This window comes from Chrysemys picta, chromosome 4, assembly GCF_011386835.1.
Source record: "Chrysemys picta bellii isolate R12L10 chromosome 4, ASM1138683v2, whole genome shotgun sequence".
Lineage (NCBI taxonomy): Eukaryota > Metazoa > Chordata > Testudines > Emydidae > Chrysemys > Chrysemys picta.
In genome coordinates, this window is record NC_088794.1 from 102514187 (window position 1) to 102537154 (window position 22968).

Here is a 22968-nt window from a genome sequence, read left to right on the forward strand (position 1 = left end):
CAATGCAACCAGTTCCAATCCCTGAGGAATATATATTACAAACTTTCAAAGACAACATATCAATTGAAATTCTAACATTCAAGTTCTCAAAACTTATGTGATGAATTATATATACACAATATTACCATTTACTAAAGGGAGCTGTGGTTTCTGACCTTCAAGTACAGTATCTTTTTTGTTCATCTGTCCAATTTCCACTCAATTCCACACCACTTTCTGGGTCCACTTTTATATTCAGAAGGAGAAGGTGGGAAAAAAAGTGACCATGCTGAAATGCTATAAAAGTTTCAGAGACCCTATGACAAATCCTTTCTTGTAAAGATTATAAAGAACACAGTCTGTAAGAAGAAAAGATGCCCCCGACAGGGATTTCACAAAGGTTTCAATTCTTATTTGAGATTCTTAAATCATTTCTAGTATGTGAACTATCAGAAAAGAGATGCACCTTTATTCCTCTAAAAGGGAGAAAGAACTTTCCTTTCTTCTCTCAGTTATACAGCTATCCTGGTGCAGTGTTTCCCAAACTTTCAAAAGCTGAGTCATCCTAATTCAGGAAAATAAAACCTTCAAACTGCATAATACTAGCAAGGCAGCATGGGGGCAACTTGCACTATCACTGCCCAAAGGGGCCATGTACCATATTTTGGGAAGCGTATCTACAAGGGCAATTTTTGACATAGTTAATTTGTGTGTGTTGTGAAGTGTTGTTTGCAGTACGATTCTAGAAGTGGAAAGGCCTGGGCTCAGGAAGTTTCCCTAGTCACAAGCCCTGTGCTGAGGGCACAGTCTCCTAACCTCATAAGTTAGGAGCAGAAACTTGAACATGATCTGAAATTGATTTGGCAATGTAGAGTTCAGAGCACTGGAGTGAAAACAGCCCCTGAGTTCTATACAAAGAATAAACAGTTATCCTAAAGTGACTCTGCCCACTGCTGCAGATCCATTAGACATCTTAGCAGCAGGCACTGCTTATTAGTGTCAAACTCAATAACAGATTGAGGAGAATGTGCAGTGATATTTGATTGGTCCCCACTGCTCATTGAAATGAATATAAGATCAAGAAAGATGTGAGATGGTCTGACAGTATCTTCTTCATTCTAACCCAAGAAAGAGAAATTAGGAGGCCAGATAATAGTTGGTTAGACCATCAATACTGAGCGATGTCTTCAAGAGCGTGGGCTGGACAGTTGTGTGTTAAAGGGTTATTAAGAAGTTTCTGTCTCTTAGGAGGCACTGGTAATCTTTGTCATTGGTAGATCCAGTCCATTTTTCACCATATAAGAGGGTCTATTTCACCTCAGATGGCGAGGCCTTCCGCCAGATCCTTGATATAATCCATCTGTGGGAATGGGAAGGCAAGGGAAGCTCGCTAAGGGCAAGTGGGTCAATAGCCCTCTTTCAGTTAGATCCTGCTTCTAGGAGGAGTGAATCTTGAATGCAAACCACCTTTTTTCTGCAGAACAGAATGAGAAATTCTCACAGTGGGAGATATTAGACTCCTAGATGGGGTGTGAAGCCAGGCCATTTTGACACTCAACTAGTTGAGTTTTCACAACTCCTGTGACAGAGAAGAACCTCTTAGGGTTTCTTAAAGCCATGCAAATGGCCACAAAAACCTCTTACACTGTAATTGGTTTTCTGACTCTTGCACACTTATAGCTTACGTTTTTGTTGTTAAATATTTGTTTCAGATCATTCGTGAAACAGTGATCTGTGGGGCTGATGCAGGGGTGAGATAGTGCCTAGGGGCCAAACCTTCACTAGTTGTAGACAACAGATGGTGGGCATACTGGTTCATCCATATCCTAATCCTGTAGTTGGACAACAGGCACCAAGAGAGAGAGCTATGGATCTATTAGATCCCAATGGCAGACTAATATGGTTGGTTCACCTCTTTGACAGGGGGTAAGAACCCTTGTGACGTTCCCCTCTGGTGTTGTCTGGATCGGTGATCAGCTAGGTCACCCCAATTCTTGACTCTGGGAGCTAGTCTTACTGGCTCTGCTGTGAGAACCCCCTTCAGAGTCAGGTGAGCATTACTTCATCGCAGTTCCAAACTGACCAAAGGAAAGGGGGTGATTCTGTTGTTGCTGCCTAGGCCAGCGTCCTTTGTCCCATCCACGCCCTGATGAGGTGTGAACTGCCCCTTTGCTTCTGGCTGCCTCTGCCTCCATAGCCCTTCTGTGTGCAGCCTCCTCTCTGGCTGCCTCTTTTTCTTCTCTCTTCCTTCTTTTAACTCCAGTTCTTTCCGTTGTAATAACCTCTGGTGCTCCCTCTCCTTTTCTGCAATCTGCAGCTTAAAAAGCTCCAACTTCGCAATCGCTTTACTACTTTCACTCATTTTCCTGCTTTCTTGTTCTTACTTCCCTTTCCCAAAATAAGCAAACAGAAAATAACAAAACTGTGACCTCCTCCTGACTGGTATTAGCCACTGCACTTAAAATGACAAATATAAGTGCTTAAAATGTGAACTTCATTTGGAGTAACAAGCCGTACATACACCTTTGCTCGCTGTACCACTGTGACGTTCCCCTCTAGTGTTGTCTGGACCAATGATCTGCTAGGTCACCCCAATCACTCTGGGAGCCAGCCTTACCCTGCTCTGCTGTGAGAACCCCCACTCCTCACAGCTGGACCCTATAAGAAGGCTGCAGGGCAGAGAGGAGTGGAGTCTCTCCCTAGAGGGCAAAGGGAGAAGAACTGGCTCTTAGAGAAAGAAGCACCTAAGATAGAGTAGGGCTGGGCAGGGCCATCAGGGGCTGGGAGAGCCCTAGGCTGATGACTGCCAGACTGGACCCTGACACAAAAGGGCAGAGAAGGTGCTGGGGCTATGGGGAAGTGGCCCAGGGAAGCAGGCAGCAGAGGAGAGTTGGAGGAGGGCAGTAAGTGGCTGCTGTTAAAGGGTCGCTGGGTCAGGGCCCAGAGTAGCGGGTGGGCCTGCTTCCCCTCTCCCCCTTCTCCCCCCCGACTTGCCAGTGACTTTCCTAAGCCAGACTGCAGTTTGCCCTTGGAGGAAGGGGCTAGACTGAGGACTGCAGTGAGCCACTGAGGCGAGTGGTAGAACCAGAAGCTGCTGGTCCCCTAAAGGGGGGAGGAGGAGCTAGCGGAGCGGGCACAGCTGGAGGGCAGTGTCCAGAAGCAGACGCCGTGGTCCAGGAATGACGTGGGTCCGACTGTGATGACAGTGGAGACGGAGAGAATAACAGTGGGTGAGACGCCACTAGCGAAGGTACACCGCTGAAAGAGCTAATTCCCAAGCCAACCAGGAGGCACCGCTGTGTTGAGTCTGTGCCTCATTACAATCCTATTTTCAGTTCTTTATAAAATTTTGTGAATAACAACGTGGGATGAAAGTAAAGAGAAATGGTTTCCAGACCCAAAATGTAATAATTAGCTTAATTGTTTACATACTAGCATACTCTTTCTAACTGTTCTACTGCTGATGATGAATATCTCCTAAACACAGCTCATGATGGGAAATGTAAATAAATTGTGGCACAAGTTTAAATGTAAAAGAAACAGAATAAAAATTCCTGAACTCACTTGCAGACCTGATGCATGAAATTAAAGCATCCTGTATCTCCAGTGAAGACTCATGATTATGGTGTGATCTTGAAGAGACACTTCAGCATTCAAAAAGCAGAATGAAAGACTTAGTATTTGGGTTCTAACCTTCTGGTAGTGGTGAAAAACAAAGAGCAATAAATTTACCAGAACAAGACAATTTTGCAATCCATTGTTTTTTTCCTCTCTTTTTAATTCTCCTATTGCTATGAGAAGTACAAACCTTAAGTAACTGTTTACAGCTAGAACTCTCCATTTCAGCTTAAGAATAAATTAAGTTTGTTTAATTGTCAAACTTTCACTCTGCCAACAAAACTAAGCCACATTCTTAATTGAACTTGGCAGGTCATTTTGTGTTGCGTTTAAACAGAATAGCTGAGGTAATTAAAATCAGTTTTTATGAAACTACTTGTATTAATTTCTTTGAATGAATTGTTCGATTGCTAAAGAACATAAATATTAATGTTAGTTAATATTTGTGCTAATATTTTAATATTTTGTTGTAGTTTTGTATTTTAAAACACTGACTTTACAGCATCATGTATATATTTTCATATGTACTTAGAATGCCGCTCTACTATGCAGATTCTTAGTCATTTTGGGGATTATAGCTTCCTGTTCTCACAGAGCTATTAACGAGGTTAAAAAAAGTGAAATTGGTATTATATGCGTCAAAACAGTTTTATTCCCTGTGTTCCATAGCTGAGCATTATAGGCCCCACCGTTCGTTTAGGAAATGCTCTTGTACATGGTTATTTTTCTACTTTGCAAGATATTTTTTTCTTTTTATAGGAGTTTGTCAACATGATGACATCTACTCATTTTGTAAATAGTTCATAAGAAGATACTTGCAGTTCTACACTTACTTCTGAATCTCCATTACAATTTTGTTTTGTGGTAAAAGCAGTTTCTATGTTTAAAAGACCCACACAAACAAGAGAGGAATACTGTGAAAGTGACTGGAGTGTAAAGTGGCCTCCCCAGTCCAGAAAACAGATATCCACTGTGGAGATAAACTCCCTTCAGTGTGTTCATCCAGTCCAGCCAACAGGTACAACTGACATGAGGATCATCCAGTCATCCCCTGACATTGCTAGGAGGAAAAGTTGGATGATATGGGAGTGGAACTGGGCCCACAAGTCTCTGAATACGGCCAAAAGACCGAGCAGGGACATAAAGGACTGGACAGATATTCTGTGGCTGCCCTGATAGCAGGCTCTAGTTTTATGATCATTTTCTGGAATAGAAAGTCTCTTCTCTCTGGTATTGACATCTGCCCCCAGGACAGTCAGTCTGTGAATATTATATCAGGAAGCTCTTTTCCCTAATCATGATCAGCCCCAAGGTTTGGATCAACTGCAAGTGACTGCTCTGGAAGTTTCCTGGAAGGTTTTTGTTCAGATGAGCCAGTTGGCCAGATAGACCACATGAATTCCAAAGAGCTACGATCATGTACCAATATCCTCCTAGCATTTATATAGGACACTACTATAGTCTTGATTATCCTGAGTTTATCAGCTCGTAAAGCTGAATATTTACAGTAGTCTTCAATAAATAGCAGTAGATCAACTGTACATGCAGCTTAAAATAGAATCTTGCTAATAGCTTCACTTTCTTGGTTTGCTGGGTTGGTTTTATTATTAACCTGCAAGTTCTCATTGAATAGGTCTTAAAACACATTTATTTAGTAGAAAGGCTTGGATGGTTTACTACAAAGTACAGATTCCTTCCCCCCCCCCCACCACCACCCAACCCACCCCACCCCCGCCCAGCTTTCTCCTCATGCTTTTCAACTTGCTAGGTTCACTACTTCCTACTGGGTAAAATCCAGAGCCAGCTGTTTATGTAACAAAAGAATGTACATTAACCAAGCAGCTTATTTTCCCCACCCTAGATTCCAGTTGTTGACGTCACTAGGCCTCACCCTAGGTAACTCGGGAGGGTGGAAGGCCACTAAGTGTCAATGAAGCCTTCCTGCACTAGGCCTAAGTGAACCAAACTCTGTCCTTCCATGTTTAAACTCTAATCAACCTCAAAAGCCAGGTGCAATTGGAATATGTAAGCAACCAGTTATCTGTGTGCAACCCCCTGCTCAAGCAGTAATAATGAGGCCTGCATGTTTCTGGCTGAAGGGAAAAAGGACAAGATAACGGTTTAAAGAAGTTACTAACAAGCTAGGCTTATAGCTGCCAAGAATGACTTAACTATTACCAGGGACGGGAGGGGTAGAGGGAGGAATGGGGGGGAGAAAGGGAGGGCTAGAGGGGAAAGGGGGGGGTGAGGCTTAACTGCAAAATGTATAAAAGAAGAAAAACTGTTCCTGTTAATGTGCTTGATTTGAGACTTGCCAGTCTCCTTGCACCGCTTTGGGATCCCAAATAAACTTTGTTTGCTTCTCCCCCTGGTGTGTTTATTGGCGCGAAGCACACCGGGCAACGGACCCGCTGTTGCTTTGCCTCGGGCACTCTGTGCTGGCAACAGTTTTGGCGCCCAACGTGGGGCTCGAGGCTGAAATTTAGCCTTGCCCGGACCCCTCTCGGAGGTGGACAGATTGCGGCGATGACCGACGCCCAGCGCGCACCGGTGACTTTACCAGGGGCCTCGGCGGAGACGTGGTTTGGTCGACCCCAGAGGGCACAATGGTGCAACGCGCTCGAGTAGTGGAGAAGCAGCTGCGGGCGACGGTGGGGAACCGGTCCCGTGGATAGGGCGACGGTGCAGAACCGGACCCTTGGATAAGGTAGGAACAGTCCAGTGGGGACTTTATCTGTCTTGACCTGGGGACGCCCAGTGTCTCCCTATGGGGCAGGGACAGAGTATGGCAGGCAGGGCAAGGTGTACACCCTTGGAATGCATTCTGGTGAACTGGAAAGTGTTTGGATCGGATCCGTTGGTTAAAAGTAAACTGAAAAGGTTCTGTACAGTAGACTGGCCTCAATATCAGCTAGAGGACCAGGAAAGGTGGCCACCGGAAGGATCACTTAATTATAATACGATCCTTCAATTACTTCTGTTTTGTCAGCAAACGGGTAAATGGAATGAACATATGTATGTACAGTTGTTTATGTTGCTAAGAGATAAGTTAGATATTTTGCAAAAGTGTAATTTGATTCCGACAGGTTCGGTAGTAGCTATTGTTAGTCCCCAGAACCCCCCCACAGCTGTAATGGCAGGTCCGGTGTCCCCTTCGGCTATCACACCCCCACCATATAAAGACAAGGTGTCTCAGGTCCCAGAGATTGCCCCCTCGGTGGAATTTTATCCGTTGATCACTGAGACCGTGGTGTCCAGACATGGCTCAGATAGGAATCAGGCCACTACTATGCAGGTTTACACCCATGTGCCTTTTAACCCGGTGGACCTAGCAGCCTTTAAGGCACAGGCAGGGGAATTCTCTACGAACCCAAGCAAGTCTATCTCGGTCTTTGAAGGGTGCCTGGCTAGCTGTAAGCCTGACTGGGATGATTGTAATGTCCTTATGCGGACCCTGCTGTCTGAGGTGGAGCATAATCAGGTTATGTCTTAAGAAAAGGAAAAGAGGCAGGCGAAAATGATGGTCACAGCAGTACAGGCCGGTGGCAGGGGAAAATTCCAGGAAGGTGGAAGGGGCCAGGGAATAAGAGGACGTGGGCGCCCTGGCTCACAGGAAAGGCGTCTGGGTTGCAACCAGTGTGCCAGATGCCGAAAGGAGGGACATTGGAGAAATGAGTGCCCCGAAAGGGAAGCTACCCCTATAATGACAGCGAAGGATCAAGAATAGGAGTGTGGGGGGAGACGGACTATCCTGCCCCTGGAACCCCGAGTAAACATGAGGGTGGGAGATTCGGACATAGACTTTTTAATAGACTCTGGAGCTGCACGAACAGCCGTAAACCAACCTCTGCAGCTGCCTGTGTCAGAGTCCCTCACTGTGGTGGGTGCCACAGGGAAAGGAACCAAGTGCCCAATATATGCCCCAGCGGAATGTGCTTTGGGAAACAGAACTCTATCTCACAAACTGGTTTACCACCCTGATTGTTCAATGCTTCTACTAGGACGGGACCTGCTTTGTCGCTTAGGAGCCACCCTGCATTTCACCCAAGATGAAATAACCCTCACCTTACCCCCAGAGAATGCCTGGATAATGACCCTTGCAATTGAGCCCTCAGCCATGCAAGCCACAGAGTGGAGCCACTGGGAGGACAAAAGGAGGGTTAAAAAGCAGCTTTGCTGGACAGTGCTGGCCCAGGGATTTAAAAATTCCCCCACCCTTTTCGGCCAGGCCCTGGCCAGAGACTTGGAGGAGTGGGACAATGAGGACAGGGTCCTCCTCCTGCAATATGTGGATGACTTGTTAATGGCTGCTGTGGGTCTCATCCCTTGCCTTAAAGCCACTGTAAGACTCCTGAACTTTGTTGGACTCCTCAGTAGTGGGTGTGCTCATCCTGGTTTGTTGCTCCAAAGCTCTGTATAGAAGTTATTTTACTGGAAGGGTGCATAATGACAATGTGTATGTGTTCATTGTTGGGAAAAGGTGTATGAGTGAAGAGTGGAAGTTTCCTTTGTAAGTTAAAAGAAGCCAAGAAGGAGAGAAGGAAAAAGAACAGAATGAGTTAACTGAGGGAAAAAATATAGCTAGCAAGCTCAGTCCAAAGATAAGATGCTGGCACCATCCAAGGACACTGCCCAGAGCTAAGACTTGGCCGACAGCCAAGAAAAGGGGGGGCCTGAATGGGCCCAAGCAACTATGAGATCTGCAAAACACTGTCAGGCATTAATGAAATGTGTTAGGTTTCTTTTCGCACAGATAAAAGAAGTGCTAACCAAAGACCCTAGCAGCCCTGCCATTCATTGAAACAAGGAGACTGAGTCTACGTAAAGTCCATCAACGAAAAATTGCTTTGGCTCCACAGTGGAAAGGCCCTTTCCAAGTCCTGTTCACCACCAACACCGCTGTGAAGTACCAAGGACTGCCCATCTGGACCCAGGCTTCTCACTGTAAAAAGACCCCTCCACCTCGGGAGGACTCTCCGACTGATGATAAGCCTATTTAAAGACAGGGTGATGTGCTAGTAACCTCTCCCCTGTATGATGCTGAACCACACTGTTTCAGGAAAAGAGAAGAAGGAACACTTGCTTCATTGAAACCACAAAGTCCAGGAATTCCTGACTACAAAAGACATTAAGAACTGACCCTGGTGAAGAAACAAAGAATTATACGCTGGCAGGGAGGCTCTTACACCCCTGGCCTCCCAGGTACAGGCTGAATGTCTAGTCTGCCAAAAGAACAACCCTCGAGCTGGAGTGTCAGTGCCATCAGCCACTCTGGAACCTACCCCAGGCCCGGGGCTGGTTTGGCAAATAGACTTTACTGAGTTCCCCCTGACCCAAGGATTCAAATACCTTTTCATCTTGGTGGATCGATTCAGCGGATGGCCTGAAGCCTTCCCATGCCATAACAACACTGCCAAAACGGTGGCTCTGAAATTTGTCAAGGAGATCATTCCCCGCTTCGGCCTCCCCCAGTGGATGGAATCTGACAACGGAACACACTTTACATCCCAAGTTGTTCAGAAGATATCGGATGCCCTGCAAATCCCCTGGAAGCTCCACACTCCATGGCGATCGCAGGCCAGTGGAGTAGTGGAACGCACAAATCAGACACTTAAGCGGCACCTCTCAAAGGTCTGCAAAGAGGCTTCCCTTAAGTGGCCTGATGCCTTACCCCTTGTTTTGCTCCGCATTCGCGCTCTCCCAAAGGGCAGGTTAGGGCTCAGTCCCTTCGAGATTATGTTTGGAAGGGCATGGCCTATGAATGGTACACCGGTTCTGGCAGGGAAGTGGGAAATGGGGTGTGGCTTTTTATCTCAGTACATGTGCTCTCTGTCTGCTGTTCTTTGTTCTCTCCACAGGTATACCAGAGATTTGCAGCCTCTCCTGCTGGATGCCCCTGTCCATGCCTTGCAGCCAGGCGATTCCGTTCTCGTTTGGACCTGGAAGGACTAGCCTCTCTAAGAGAAGTGGAAGGGACCCCACACCATCCTGCTGGTCTCCCACACAGCAGCAAAGGTCAAGGGACACAAGAACTGGATTAATCACTCCCGTCTGAAGGCAGTGCCCGCTCCTGAACAGTGGACCGTCCAGCCTACAGAAAAGGACTACCAGCGATGACCTGGGACTTAAACTGTTATTCAAAAAAACAATAAGATCTGCTGGGAATGCCCTGTGGTCTCTCTGGACAGTCGCAGCGCACTCCCCGTGAAAACTCTAAGCGTTGGTTGTGTTTACTCTCACAGGGCCGGCCTAACCTGGTGGCCTGGTCCTTTTGTTTTTAATCTGCCTACTATTGGTAATTGATATTTTGTGGGTATTTGGGGAATTGTAATTGTTAGGCCCTAGGGTCACCTGCCCAGCATGAGTTCAGGTCCAGGGTCTGCCACAGTGGTACTCTTTGCCATAGGGACCCTCCTTTCGTTACCTCCCGTTTCCCCCAGGCACATGTGGGATGGAAAGGGATCCCTACTAACTTGGAAACAAACACATATGAGTCCTTGAAGGTTTGCTTTGCCCAAGAGTTTAACCTCTCTAACTGCTGAGTATGCTCCCAAATCCCGCACCACGCAGCTGGGTTACCCTGGAGGGTGGTCCCCCAAAATTGGTCAGATATCTGCTGGGGATGGTTCAGTAGGGGAAGAAATACCTCGGGTACCCCCTTGTCACAAAACTGTACCATTGAATCCCAGTATGCATTAAGGGACAACCCCTGGCCGCCCCAGGCAGCATAAATCTTTGTATGCCACTTCAGAGCCCATTAAGGAAGAAGCTTATGTCCCAGAAAACTCACAGGACATTAACAAGCACGTCCTGTCGGCCGAACAGGCTTTCGAGCCGTGGAAGGCCCAGGAAAGGAAACCCACGGTTTTCGATTCCCTTTGAAGTTGGCTGCCAAACCTAGGAGGACTGGGGGGTGGCCTTGTGCGTCTCCTCCTCACAGGTGTGGTATTGTGCCTGGTCACCCTCCTCCTAATTGCTTGTTTTAAAATGCTCCTCCGTAATCTTTGTGCCCCCCGTTCCTCAAAAATCCCGGCATACCCTCTCATTGAAAAGCCCAGCTTCATAGCACTTAATCATATCTTGTCCACAGAATATGAGAAAATTCAGCCAAAAGCTTGTTGAGTATTCTCAAAGGAGGGAGTTGTTGACGTCACTAGGCCTCACCCTAGGTAACTCGGGAGGGTGGAAGGCCACTAAGTGTCAATGAAGCCTTCCTGCACTAGGCCTAAGTGAACCAAACCCTGTCCTTCCATGTTTAAACTCTAATCAACCTCAAAAGCCAGGTGCAATTGGAATATGTAAGCAACCAGTTATCTGTGTGCAACCCCCTGCTCAAGCAGTAATAATGAGGCCTGCATGTTTCTGGCTGAAGGGAAAAAGGACAAGATAACGGTTTAAAGAAGTTACTAACAAGCTAGGCTTATAGCTGCCAAGAATGACTTAACTATTACCAGGGACGGGAGGGGTAGAGGGAGGAATGGGGGGGAGAAAGGGAGGGCTAGAGGGGAAAGGGGGAGGGGGTGAGGCTTAACTGCAAAATGTATAAAAGAAGAAAAACTGTTCCTGTTAATGTGCTTGATTTGAGACTTGCCAGTCTCCTTGCACCGCTTTGGGATCCCAAATAAACTTTGTTTGCTTCTCCCCCTGGTGTGTTTATTGGCGCGAAGCACACCGGGCAACGGACCCGCTGTTGCTTTGCCTCGGGCACTCTGTGCTGGCAACACTCTCCTTCCCCAAGGTGTTGTTTTTTTTAAAAAAAATATGGGTTAGCTCAGGATATTTGAGCAAAGTAACAGAAAACACAACATAGTTTTTATCAATAGCTTTTCTATAATATTCTGGGGGCTCTGACATTTTGGGAGTAATTGCAGTATGTACAATATGGTTTAATGTCACCAAAAACCTCCTTCCCCTTCTTCCATCCACAGTATATTTTGCAACTGATGGGGGGAAATTGTATAAAAGAATTGAGAGCACTTTCCAGATACAATAGACACAAGCTGCACCTGCCAAAATCTAAACACTCTCTCCACATCCCTTCCCAAGAGTTCAAATAATAAACATCCCACCACACTGGTTTCTGTCTGATTTGGCAGCAACTGTATCTGTACCGTTAAGCTAGGCATGTCAACCCTTCATTCACACTTCCATAACCCTTCCAAGTAAAGTATGAGATTAGAATAAATTTATATTCCCAAACTAAGATTTGCTTGGCTTTTCTTCCATTTACAGTGATTTTTAATTTTTTTTTCTTTTTGGGCAAGAATTCTTCTTTTGTTTACTGTAACATTCCTCTTATGCCTTATATAATCAAAACCACTATGTTATAAATCAAATCTTGTTTCCTTTTTAGCTAGGCCTCAAAGTAAAAACTATGGTTAGTCATCAGATCAAATTCGCATGCTACTTTCCTGAAAGGAAAAGCTGAATAAAGCAGTTTTCACTGGCCTTCATAACGAAAGAGTTGGTTTTGCTCAGAATGCTATTAACAAATATCTATGTAAGAAAAATGTAAAAAAAAAAAACAAAAACAAAACTGAGGTTACGGATTATGAAAATCAGCATGTGAAATGTCTCAAACTCTTAAAATATGCGTGCATCATACTGTTGGGCTTCTTTGAAAACTGCCACAAAACAGGATACAGAATGTGACCTATTTTTCTTGTGCAGATTTTCCTTCCCTTAATAAATGTTCTGAAAAGACACTTTTGAACCTAATCTCACAAGGACCTTAGAGCACCTTGCAGAATAAGGCAGTATGAACTCTCAAAGGTAGGCAACTAGTCCTTGTGGAGCTATTCGAATAAACTTATGAGATCCTGTGTTCCATACATATTCTAGTCCTCCCAGATTATTGACAAATATGACTCATTTGTTATTATACTCACATTATTAATTTTCTAAAATGCTTGAAGGGGGAAAATATATCAGATACAGTATTACAAACTCACAGATGGTGTAAATTATTTCACACATGTTAGATTGTTTTTATATATATTATACTAAGTGCACTGCAATTAAAAGATCATGGGGGGAAATCCAGACATTGCTAATTCTCTTCGTTTACCATTTTTCAGCATAGTCACATAACTGACACAGATAAACAGATATTGAAATGGAAGACTTGAAGCAGTCTGATAAAACTAGCTTTGTCATTAACCTTTAATAGATTAACGTGGCCTTTCCAAAATAACTCATTTCTTAGCCACCTCCTTCTTGTATTCAGACATCCGAGCTCAATGTCCTGGTTCCGTAACCAGAGGATGGCCTCTGTTTCAAGGAAAGCTAGGCATTGTAAACTGCCCTCCAGATGTTGAGGGCACTCTTCTACCACATGAGTTATTATCTGTAACACTGCCCCACAGTCACAGCATGCACAGGAAACTATGTCAATCTGGTGCATAGTTGTGGCAACTCTAGACAAGCCAAAGCATGGCTTGTTGACCCTGGTCTAGGATCTATGATCAAGTGGACAAGGAGGCAGGTGCAGTGATGGACTCCTGAATTTACTTAGTGTGTTAGACTCTCTTTCCAACCAATGCTTCCATTGTATAAGAAGGTCGTTTTAAACTCTCTGGAAGCGCTGACCATCTATGCATAGTAAAAGGTCAGTAGCACTCTTGTCCAGGATTGCATGAGCTGCCATACCAAAGGAGTGTCAAGAGATCAGCCTGGGAATGGGCAACAGGGGATGGATCACTTGATGATTACCTGTTCTGTTCATCCCCTCTGGGGCACCTGGCATTGGCCATTGTCAGAAAACAGGATACTGGGCTAGATGGACCTTTGGTCTGACCCAGTATGGCCGTTCTTATGTTCTCCCCAACTTGCAGGATGAAGTTTCAGTTACTAATAATTTCTTGGATGAACCAAACCGCACCATCGGCCTACAAGGAATAACTTGCAGGAGCTTGGCAGTTAGTCTGATGAGCCACACAGTGTCATGGGCTGCCACCAATAAGGACTGCACAAAATTTATTTCCTAGCAATGCCCCTTGGATGCTGCTAGCACACAATTGCAAATGCTTGGAGAGAGATTCAAAATCTCACATTCAATCAAATATACAACTGCCCTTTCATAAGCTAGATATGATTTTCTACAACTTGTCATAAAAATTTTTATTCAAGATCTTGATTCTTAGAGGCTTTTTGACTGAAGTCCCAATAAAACTCTCATTCCCAGACCAACAGTCTGCCTCAAATCTGTTGTTTCTCTCTGTCCTGTTATTTTGATCTCAAAACTGTATATCCCCCCCCCACACCCCCCAGCCCCATTCAGCATTTGCCACTTGCTTATTTACTCAAGGATAACAAACTTGCTAGATTAGTTTCTTCACATTCATACAACAAAAGTCTTTTGCCTTTGAGTATAGGGTTACCATATGTCCATATTTTCCCGGACATGTCCGGCTTTTTAGTTGTTAATCGCCATCTGGGAGGTTTTTTAAAATATATAAAAACGTCTGGAAAATACAGACGTATGATAACCCTACCCAGTGGCGCTCTCTCCTCTTGGGGTGTCAGCTCACTGCAGCCTGTGGATTGCACCAACCCCCCCCAGTACTGCTGCAACCCCGCACCCCATGGCTAAGAGCGGTGGCGTCTCTGCAGCCAGCTGCGGGTTGTGGGGACCCGCAGTCACTTCTCCCTCCTCCAAGCATCCCCTGTGGCTCTGGCAGAGCCTCAGTCTCCCCCCTCAGCCCCAGCCATGCAAGGAGCCCCCCTGCCAGTGGTCCCTGCCCCCCCATGCAGCTGCTGCCCGGGGGGAGGGTCCTGGTGCAGGGGAAAATTTCTCTGTGTGCAGCGGAGGCTCCCGGGAGCCCGAGCTGCCCCCCCTACCCCCCGCCCTGGGAAGGGCCTGCGCTGCAGCGCCTCCCGCAGCTGCCTGGCCTGAGCTGTCGCAGCCTCACCGGGTCTGGCTGGGAGCAGGGTGGAGGCCCCCCTGAGCCTGGGGGCAAGGCCTGGGCCACGCATGCAGCACTTCTCTGCTCCAGCCCGGCCAGAGAGGGAGCCCGCGGCTGGGATGCAGTCTCGCAGGTGGGAGCGCGTTGGGGCTGGGATGCCCAGCTCGGGGGGCAGGCCCGGGGCCTGAAGCAACTTCCAACCCCCCCGACTCCGGCTGCGCGGGGGAAGCTCCCGGCTGGGGGCACACGGGCTGGAGAGCGGCGGGAGCCGGAAAAGTTGGAGCTCAGGGAGGAGGTGGCTGTTTCAGGTGGCTGAGAGGGAGGGGGAATGTGGTGTGCTCAGGGGAGGAGGCGGAGCGGGGGCAGGTATTTGGGGAAGGGGTACAATGGGGCAGAGTTGGGGCGGGGCCGGGGGCCCCCATGGAGTGTCCTCTTTTTTCAATGTTCAAATATGGTAACCCTATTTGAGTAGACAAGCTGAACTCTCTGCAGTTTACAAATATTGTGCTCTATTCTCTGCACCCCTTGGCTCTGCACTTCTTAAACAGAGACAGCATATTAGTGAGCAGCATCTCATACAGCTTTTGCTGAACAGTAAAAATATTTAATAAACAGAATTAAGACTAGCATTTCGTCATGTATATTTAAAATAATCCCATTTCAAGCTTAATATTCATGACATCCAGTGGATGCCTAGGAGGCTAGCTTAAATATGTTTTTTTTTCTTAATCATATTTCAACATCAGAAGTTTTGCCTCTGGAAAACTGTTTAAAATGTACACCAGGAAGATCTCTACTGTTTGTAAGTGGAATTTGGCAAAATTCCTATATGAGTCAAACAGATGTGCCTCCTTAAGTGCACAGGACACTAGGAAGTATCACACCAGCATTGTGAAAACCATGCTTGACCTTTATAGTAGCAAGAGGTCTCAGGGCAGGAAGAGACTAAGGAAAATAAGCTAGATGTTCCAGTTAATTAGGCAATGCATCACATTAAAAGTACTAGAATTGGGCGAATAATGGAGTTTTTGGTTCACTAGCATAGCCATTCTGAAAATAATTAATTTCAGGTCAAACAGAATCCAAACATTCTGGAAAAAAAACAGTGAATTGAAGAAGTCAGCAATGTTGGGGTCATGTGCTCTATGGGGGTATGATTCCTAAAGCACATTAACGTGTTGTGCATTAATTGGTCCACGTAGACCCTGCTGGTAAGCATTAAAGGTTCCCCGGTGTGCTTTACCTTATTACTCTCTCAAATGACACTATGTTAAAGCACATCAGCAGGGTCTATACCAGGGGGGTGGGCTAACTACGGTCCGCAGGATTGCCCCCCATGGCTCCGCGCCGCTCTCAGAAGCTGCCGGCACCACTTCCCTGCGGTCCCCGGGCGGGGGGGGGGGGGGCAGAGGGCTCTGTGCATTGTCCTTGCCTCCAGGCACTGCCCCCTGCAGCTCCCATTGGCTGGGAACTGTACCAATGGAAGCTTCGTGGGAGGTACCTGGAGGCATGGCAAAGGCAGCACATGCAAGGGCAGCACATGCAAAGCCCTCCACCCTCTCCCCTTCCCAGGATCCACAGTGCTTCCTGGAGCGGAGCAGAGCAGGGCAGACATGCAGGGAGCCGCCCTGGCCCCAGTGTGCGCCGCTACCACCCTGGAGCCGCTTTAGGTAAGCGGCACCGGACCGGATTCCGAACCCTGCCTGCACCCCGCCCTCAACTCCCTGCACTAAGCTCCCTGATAAAGCAGAATGTGAAGGAGGGTCGACAGATGAAGGATGAGGAGATGATGCCATCTAGGGATAAGGAATGGAATGTGTAAGTAACCTGAGGGAAAGGGGATGAATGAAGGAATAATGAGGATCCTGAAAGGACTAAGAATCAGAGGACGAACAGGGGGAAGGAGAAGGAAAGAGACCATAGATTGTTGGCATAAAAAATGGAAGGCCAACTCAGTACCGAGCCATCTCCACAATTCTTAGTTAAAATAACACACTGTGGTATAGTGTAGCTGATCTGAATCTAAACCGCACTGTTACACTATGGTGCACATGGAAGATTTAGGTTACATTGGAAGGTTATATTTGGGACTCACTATTATGATAATTGTCTGTTTAAAAAAAAGGTACATATACTATAATACTACTAGATGTACTTTAAATATTGTGAGATGACATTCTGATCTTTCTGAAAGGTAAAATCTTGACCTCTGATCCACTGTGGCCCATCTTTATCATCTAAAATTACAAATGAAATGAAATTTCTCTCAAATATAGATTCATAGACTAAGGTCAGAAGGGACCATCGTGATCATCTAGTCTGACCTCCTGAACATTGCAGGCCACAGAACCTCACCCAACCATTCCTGAACTAGACCCCTATCCTCTATACCCAACGTACAGTTTTAATTACATGGTATAAAGTTGCAGCAATTCAGCCTTGAATTGCAATCTTATTAGACCTTACTAGTTAATTATGATCAAGCCAGGCCAGTACTTGGATAGGAGACCTCCATGAAACATCTGCATTAAGTGCTGTAGGAAGTTATTTTGGCAGTTCAATAGGTAGCACCATTTCTACTGATCCAATGCCCCAGGACCTATTGCTGAAAGTGCTGCCTGTCTGGTAATTCATAAAACCATCTTCCTACCCATTTGTAGTCAATAAAGATCTTTTCGGGTTTGGTCCCGGGGCCCACTGAATTCAGTGATAAAGCTTCCATTGACTTCAACAGGACAGGGTCGGACACCATAAGAATGGTTGGTAGTTGGTCACTTTGGTAACTCTGTTTCTTTATTATGCATTCTCAAAGCCTCTTGTAGGTTCAATTATAAAATGTGACATTGTTCAGTATCTTGTCAAAACATTTGGCCGTACTTCTCTGTACTGTTTAACAGCTGCTGTGATCTAGCCCTGAGAAAGTAGCACTTCAATGATGGGGAACGTCAATTCTATATATTCTCTACCTACCATAACACAACAAGGCTGCCTGTGAAAATTAATGTTAGCAAACTTTGAGATCCTTGGATGAAGGACAGTATATAAGCACTACTTACGTAAAAATAAATACAATAAAGCGTCTAATGCGGTAACATGAAATAAATTAATACCATGATTAAGTCCCTGATTGAGCAAGATACCTAAGCACATCCTTACCTCTAAGCATATGAGTAGACCTGTTGCACATGGCTAAGTACCTTGCTGAACAGGGGCTAAATAATCAACTGGAAAGATGTAAATAATATAGCCAGGTATAAAACGTTTGTTCTTTTCACTAATACGTAGTCAGTTAATCAGAGATTTCAGTTTGCAAAAAGCAACTGCTCCTCATATTTTGAAGGAATGAGAAATTATTCATGTAGTTTACTAATTCATTTGTCCTATATAAAATAAATTTCAATCTATGCCACTGGACAGTGTCTATTTAAAAATTACCTGAGTTGCATATTTACTCTGTATTTCTTTACATTCTTTCCCACTATTCCTTACTCCCCTAACTCATCATTCAATTGTGTAAGAATAATGTTTCTAAATCTGCTTTTCTTTTCCATAACTGATTTATTACCGTTACACAACACTGACCTTGTTTCACTTCATCTGAAAAGATGCAGATATTTAGAGCAACTAGAATCTCATTTAGCCTTCTTCTCTACAGAGTAATATGAGTCTATACTTAGGTATTCTACCAATCCTCTTTCATACACTAAAAACAAAGCTGTGCCACAGGATATCTAGCATGACAGAGTGTAACACCAACAGATCCCGGTCATTGGCGGGATTGAACCTAGACCTCTGGAGCTTAGTGCATGAGCCTCTACCGCACGAGCTAAAAGCCAACTGGCTGTTAGCTAAAGCTGTAGAGCAGACTCAATCTCTCTCTCTTCTAAAAAAGAAGAACAGGAGTACTTGTGGCACCTTAGAGACTAACAAATTTTGTTAGTCTCTAAGGTGCCACAAGTACTCCTGTTCTTTTTGCGGATACAGACTAACACGGCTGCTACTCTGAAATCTCTCTTCTAAGTGGTCTCGGTGCCACTAGATGGGACAGAACACCATACCCAGAAGGTGGGTGAGTTACAAGAGCGCACTCAGATATTTGAGGTTTGGAGGAAAACACATACATTAAACTACTGAATGCAATTTGTTTTAAATAAAACATTGGCTAATCCTTTATTCTCAAACTGGAAACAGGTGCCACAGATACGACACAGTGAAAAATATCCACTACAAGAGGGTTGGTTGGAAAGGGAGAAAAGGTCATTTTCACCGTAGATATGGAAATTGAGCAGAAAAGAATGCTCTGGTGGAGTATAAAGCACTAAATCTAAAGAGACCAACATTCTTGAAGGATTGTGTAGGTTAAGAGGCAAGCCTCAATAGAGATGCACGAAATCTTAACTTAGGAATTTTATTAAAATCTCCACTTATAATAAACCAATATTAAAGACTAGATTGAAGTGGCCACTTTATAAACATTTTCAGCCAGGCAAATTTATATTTTGTTATACAGTATCATAAATTATCTCTAACTCCCTGACATTAGCTTACATTTATATGAACTGACTTGGTGCAGTATTTAAACAGGATCATTTCTTTGACTTTTTGTTTTTCCTCAGCAAATACCAGTTACTACTCAGAAAGCACATTGTCTTCAGAAAATAAGAAATTACAGCATAGAAGCCTCCAGCAATATAAAGTAATAGAGCTAGGATATTTATGGGAACACTCCAGCTTTGGTCAGCTACTCAGTTCTGAATATCTGGTCTCTTAACATCAAAAGAGCTAGATTTTATCCATGCTACTACCCCTTCCCTCTTTTTAATGCCTGAATCCCCAGGATGATTTTAAGATAATTGTGAAGTATATTTACAGTACAGCTGCACATTTTTCATGGGAATAGTCTACTTATAATGATCTGGAGGAATGTCTGAATTAGAGGAAGATTTTGCATCAAGTACCTACCCCCAAAGTACCACTTATGGCCTCCCAAGCAGCAGGTACTAGCTGAGCTGCAGCACTCTGGTTTGTTCAGAAGAAATGTCCTTTTACTTAGAGGAAAATTTCCCCACAAGAAAATACACACACCTCTGTCGCACGTTAGCCAACCAGGATGAGGGCCGGAGCAGACATCAGGCCCAATGATGAGGGTCAGAGCCATGGTCAGTAGTCAGGAGCCAGAAGCCTAGGGTCAAACCAGAAGGCAGCAACTGTATACCAGTGTCGAAGGATGAGCCGGGGTCCGTCGTCAGAAGCCAGAGCCAAGGGTCAAGCTGGAGATCAGAAAGCGGATACCAGAGCTGAGGGTCAAGCCGGAGTCAGTAGTCAGAGCCAAGAGTTAAACTGAAGGCCAGGAACTGGAGCGAGCAGGGTATCAGGCAAGGAAGGGTTCAAGATGGGGGCAGGACAGAGGCAAGACTGAGTGCAAGGCAGCAGCAGCAGGAACAAGTTAACACAGGAGCAGGCGCACTGGTGGGCAAGAGTATTGAAGTGGCATGGCTAATTAAGCGTCATGGCTAATCAGGCAGACTGCTGCAGGTCAGCTGTACTGATAAGGCTGTCTGGAGACTAACTCTGCTGCAGGCCCTTATTCCTGACAGTGTCACAGGTAGTTGCGGAGCTGCCCATAGTGTAGGCTATTTTGCATCCCACCTTCCAAATTTTAATCAGTGTAGTTATAATGGATTCTTATTTTGGTACTATAAGCCAACACATGTGCCACCAATGGCACATGTATCATCGTTTCAGAAACAGTATTGCAAACAAATGATCCAGACCTTACTATCAATATGGAATCTGGGTGTGGACTAAGAGCCCCTCATTCCAACTAGAACTAAAACTGTTGATGCAAATTCATTCTATTTATGTAGCCTTTATCCCTGTTATCTAAGAGTTTCAAGTAGACATTCTGCACTGCAGCACCTGTTGCGTAGGCCCAAGGTTACTTCACGGTAGACTAGGGCATTACTGGTGGATCTGATACAGTGTGAGCTAACTTTGGTTTATGTTGTGATGTAACCTGCTTTTAAATTTTTCCAACAAACTCAACCCCTCAAAGTTTGCAGGAGTTCATTTATTCTCTAAGAGTATCTTCTGGACACATTTAAAAACAATTCCATCACTTGAAGATTTGGTTTATATCATCCCTTAAAATAGACAAATATGGGGAATGCTTATATTCCAGTTTTTGCTAAGTTTAGCAAACAAACTTGTAGTTTATAGGGGTCGGGAGAAGGGAAAGGGATAAGGGGGAAGAACTGTGACCTCAACCACCAACTTGTTTGAAAAATGTGAATTCATATCAAATTAAGACAAATCATCTAAAAAGTTCTTATTTTTCAGCAACTAGATTAACACAACATATGGTTGTTAACCTTGCTGCTTTTTAGAAAGCAATAAAATACAATGCCTGATACTGTAAGTGAAAGATAACTCCTTTCATGAGTTCACAAGTGATTTATGTAAGCCATTCCAAAATCTTTACACCAGACTATATGCCATCAGGAAGACTTAGTCCCACACTTATGGGAGTTCTTCCTTACCTTCCAACTAGGCCCTGTAGGGGTCATTCCACCAGCAGCGGAATTGGATGTAGTAGCAGAAGGTGCACTCTGAGTGGCAACAGGCCAATGTACGGGGGGCAGCAGGAGGATGTCCCTGGCCCGGGTCTGAGTATGGTCACATGGCAAGCTCCATGAGATGTTTTCAGAGATGAAGTGCCTAGCCTTCTTGGATGTGGCTGGAGAAGGACTGACAACTACTGTACTATGCCGAGACGTGAGCTTCTCCCAGGCAGTAGAGGCAGCATTAGTGGTCATCACTGACCAAGAAGAATCATGGGCAGGAGGCACAGAGTTTGAAGCTGAAGTCCTGGGCATAGTCCAATACCTGCACATGAGTACTGGGGGAAGGGAGGTTGAAAACCCCTAAGTCGATGAAACAACTGAGGCTAGTAAGTATTAAGAACTTTTTTTAAAAGAAAAAGCTTGTAAACTACTGTAAAAACTGTATAAAAACTATGTACATCTAGCATTTCTAGAAGTGCGTCTGAGGCGAGATCCGGACCATGTGGCGCTGAGAATAACTGAAGACGCGGTTTGTCCGTCCTGCCCTTTATTGCCTCAGACGGAAGCACAAGGTGAGCCATGGTGAATGTGCAGACCAATGGACACTACTTTCAAATTTTCCAACTCCAGACGCATGGCACACGTGTAACCCTCAGTAAAATACAACAGGGACCATCACTTAAAAAAGAATGACTGCTTATGACAAAACACTGCATGTTGATGAAGGTACTTGGTAAGTATCTATACATGTACAAATCTTTATAGTCTGAACTTCTGCCTACAGAGTGGAATGACAAAACATTGTTTTTGGGAAATAGTCCATTCCCAACTTAACCCCCCCCCTTTCCTTTAATCTAAACAGCTTATTTATTGTAGATTTAGCATTCAATGGTTTGAAACATTAATGGGTTTATACTTTAAGTTATTACAATTCTTTTTTCTTTCCTCATTCAGCAAACAGAGCTTATTAAATCACCGCTGGAGGCTCTTGACACGAGACTGGAGAACAGTGAAAATTTGCTCATGCGAAAAGTTTTACTGAACCAATCGGTTTTGATTTGCCACTGCTTTCTGGCAGTAATGGTTGAAAAAGCACGCTGCTGGGATGATGAATCTAAATGCAAGTCACAGAAAAACAAAATCTGGTAAACTGAACTCACAAGCTGGATAGCCCAGCTTCAGAAATTAGCCACTTAGCATACTTTATTATTACAAGAGGAACAAACAAGATCAAATTAATAGAATCAAACTTTCATCTGAATTATCAATGAATGTGAAGCTTGCATAGATTTTAGAAGAGTACATAGTTACATATCTCCCTGCCCTCATATTCTGTTCTTTCCAGCTTAGGAGCAAGGTGGTGAAAACTGCTTAAAGTTAAAAGAATTAAACTAGATTATGCTATTCTGGTGATATTGTTGTAGGAGGTTATGGTCTCCATATTCACAGCTACCATGAAACCCACCGTGAACACACTTGTCAAACAACATACAGTGGATGGATTTTTAAAACTACCTCAGGAGCACAACACATTATGCACTGCCATCTCTACACACCACTGTTAATAAAGGTACAGTCACATGCTAGCCAATTCACAGAGTACTCCTCATATTAAACATGGCTAGCTTTGTGTTAAAAAAAAAAAAAAAGCCTTTTTCAAAAGGCATGTTAGTATTAACATAGCTGTTCCCAGAACTGAGGCAAGAAATGATTTTTATATAAACCACTGTGAAAGCCAGTAAACTTCATTTTAAAATACACTATGGGAACTTAAATCCCTTTAAGAGAAGTTGCTTTTACTGTCAATGTAAAAGCACTGATGATGAACTAAAAGTCTGTCAACTGTTATTTGTCCATGCTGTTGAGAGAAAAAAGAATGTACTATAAAGCCCATATTGCAGATT

General features: G+C 44.6%; 1 protein-coding gene and 1 long non-coding RNA gene across 3 annotated transcripts in view; one reads left to right on the forward strand and one right to left on the reverse strand.

Annotated features, from left to right (window-relative positions):
• The window catches only part of STXBP6 (syntaxin binding protein 6), a 174082-nt gene that overhangs the window by 23301 nt on the left and 127813 nt on the right, over positions 1-22968 (reverse strand). The window lies entirely within an intron of this gene.
• LOC135983151 (uncharacterized) lies at positions 5892-11238 on the forward strand. The gene is made up of 2 exons (XR_010600668.1): positions 5892-6304; positions 9456-11238. It is a non-coding gene; the product is annotated as an uncharacterized LOC135983151 (long non-coding RNA).